The following is a 2,978-nucleotide window of genomic DNA, read 5'->3' on the forward strand; positions in this document are numbered from 1 at the left end:
ATTCTTTTGCTTGATTGAAATTTGAAAGGTTACATGTGGCAACATTCAATTTGTTGAAAGTTACCATTTGGGGTTTTAACCTCCAAACACCAATGCTCTCCAAATTAGAAATGTATTTTTCTTTGAACCAAGTTAGTACTATTCACTTGGTTATGGAATTCCATTCTTTTTTTTTTTTTTTTGAACCACATATTGGGAAGCTATTAATAATAAATGTAAGGCCATGAATGGCGCAACCGAAATCCATTGATTGAATTTGAACTGTTTCATTTTAGGGGCCACTGATGAGAAGAATGGGAGGATATGAAAATTTCAATTTTCCAAGATTTTTCTTCTAATAAATGGTATGGATATATATTGGCTAGCTCTACTAGGAGAATGTACTGTCTTCCCTGGCTGAAAAATGTTATGGCTCTGACTGCCAAGTGGCCTGATTGTTTTGATATGCAGCCCCCCTGATGAGTAATAGGCAGGCCTTATTTTTCAACTAGATGACATCACGGCGGGGCCCAACCTAATGTGTATGTTAAAAGTTTTCAATTAAATGATTAATGTTTAATGCATTTGCAAATATGCATATAGGTGTAATCGAATGGTGGTTGATAGTATATTTCCCTTTTTTAAATACTTTCTTTCAAGTAGTCGTCATGTGGACCCCTCAAGAGCCAACTTTAGTTATATGGTTTGGGAAAGTTTTCCATGTTGAGTTACAGCTTGGAGTTGAAGAACTGTCCTAATCTAGAAATTTCAAGATTACTTTTAAGTTAGTTCCTAAGTCGGTCTAGTTAGCAAGTTATCTTCGTTAAGAGTACCTAATTAGTTAGTATCATTAGACAAATAGTGTTTTAGTTCATTCCCAATTGGGAATAGTTGGTTTTAGGAAAGTTTTAGCTGTTGAGTGAGTTTTACAGCCAACTTGATATAGGTTTTTTGTTAAACTAAAGAGAAAACGAAAGAGAAACATGTACCCCATCTTATATAAAGTCAAAATCAACAGCCTGATAATTCTCAATCTGCAAATCAGCTTAAACAAAATACTTTAAAAAAATAAAAATAAATAAAGAAAGAAAGAAAAAGCATGGAGTTAGACTTGTCTGAACAAATTCCCTTAGCAAGTAAGAGAAAATACACAATAGATGTATAGATGCAATTCTCATATCTTATAGGAATACTTAGTGCCGGAAACAACCAATGTTTATTTTATAGTCCAAATTCAACCTTGACCTTCCTTATCCTTTATGGGAATCCTAGCTCTGGTAAGATTCCTGATTTCACCAAGAACTGGATACAACTCAACAGATTGTAAGAACTTTATTTGATTTGTTTTCAACATAAAATGCTTCTATATGAGAAGATCTACATGAACTATCATTTTGAACCACTACAGGCTTATGCAAGGCATGTGTATGATGGGACACATTCCTTCTAACATCGCTCTCTTAGTGAATCTAATATGTTCATCTTTTGTTGCTGCTTTATTGCTTGGAATTTCCGTGAATTTATATCCATCCATGGAAGTAGTATTATATGAATTACCTTTTTGAATCCAATATGTTTCGATTTTCAGGAGGATATCTGATTTGAAAGGATCGAGTATGTCTTTCCCTTCATTGGAGAATATGGCCAACATGGAGACATTGTGAGTTGAATGGATATAACCCTGATGGTGTAAATATATTATTTTTTGTTGATTCTTTTGCTCATGAAGTGTCTATCTTGGTCGTGTTCTGCAGGGTACTAAGAAATTGCTTGATTTATGACGAAATCCCATCATATATTTGGAGCAGAACAAGGCAAATCAAATTCCTGTAATTTATTTCGGATAAATCTCTTATATGTTGGCATCTACCAGAAAATCATTGTTAACTTTTTGTCACAGACTAGAAGAAATGCTCTTGGACATGGAGACCGTGGATATTCTAGGGCAGCAGGCCTTGTTAAAAACACTTGTAAAACACATGCCGAAACAGCCGTTACAGAAAAAATAGTCCATTATGTATAGGAAGGTGATATTCATTTTATTTCTCTAATTTTGCTCGAGATGGGCTTTCTTGCTTTTTGTTGTGCAATTTTGTCAAGTGGTCTTGCCTACTGATTGGCTGGCAGAAGATGTGTGCCTTTGTCAAACTATTGAATGTTTCTTTCGAGCAGGTTGCGCAGGGTGGTACTGCTGTGGGAACTGGAATGAATTCCAAAAAAGGGTATGAATTTTTCTGGGTTTTAAGCAATGTCGCTTTATGGCTATTTGTTAGTGTGATTTGTTGTGGTAGTTATGTACTCATCAATTCTTACAATCTTCATATCTAGGATACTGTTTCTTCTCTTCTTTGCTTATTTGAGTTTACATTTGCCTTGATATTTGTTAAGCTTGATACATTTGTACTTCTTGTAGTGTCTCCTTTAGCATATCTCTTGTAAAAATTGCTACTGCAGTAGCTGATTGATTCATTTTTCTTTTACCGGCAAGAAACTAAATATTCCAGTGTAAGAAAATGGGCGTTAGTGGTATTATTACATTAAAATGATTTTATGTTTTATTGATCTTCTCTATAATATGATTTCACAGGTAGAAATGGTGGCATGGATAGGAAGAAGATCATTGTCATAGGTATTATGCTCTAAACCTCTGCATTCTTTTTTCATTGCTTCTTGTTCAGTGACGTTTTATCAATATGAGGTGATAATTTATAGACCATAGTTGTCCTGAAAATACCATTTTGCCAAAATTTCTGTTACTGGTTTGTATGCTACTTGCAATTGTATACTGAATTGAAGAAGATGAGATCATTAAGTGGGTTGATTTTTCATTTCTATTCCCTACAAGTTCTAACAATATCTCCATTTATTCATTTCCTTTTCACCATGTGGATGACCCTGCAATGGTCCTCTGTGAAAAGACAACTGACATGTCATTGTGGAGCCATATTGTCTGGATTGGTCATAACTAAAAGCATTTTCAATTCATCCAACACAAATTG

The 2,978-nt window shown here is 34.4% G+C and overlaps 1 long non-coding RNA gene across 4 annotated transcripts; it reads left to right on the plus strand.

The window, feature by feature from the left end:
* Positions 1–534: 534 nt before the first annotated feature.
* Positions 535–2,040, plus strand: LOC131240006 (uncharacterized). Of its 4 annotated transcripts, none has more exons than XR_009168556.1 (3): positions 535–1,442; positions 1,568–1,639; positions 1,734–2,040. It is a non-coding gene; the product is annotated as an uncharacterized LOC131240006 (long non-coding RNA). The 4 variants fall into 4 exon arrangements; XR_009168555.1 differs by having other exon boundaries at positions 535–1,302; positions 1,388–1,442; positions 1,568–2,040; XR_009168557.1 differs by having other exon boundaries at positions 535–1,256; positions 1,388–1,442; positions 1,568–2,040.
* The last annotated feature ends 938 nt before the right edge of the window (positions 2,041–2,978 follow it).

Source organism: Magnolia sinica, chromosome 3, assembly GCF_029962835.1.
Source record: "Magnolia sinica isolate HGM2019 chromosome 3, MsV1, whole genome shotgun sequence".
Classification (NCBI taxonomy): Eukaryota; Viridiplantae; Streptophyta; class Magnoliopsida; order Magnoliales; family Magnoliaceae; genus Magnolia; species Magnolia sinica.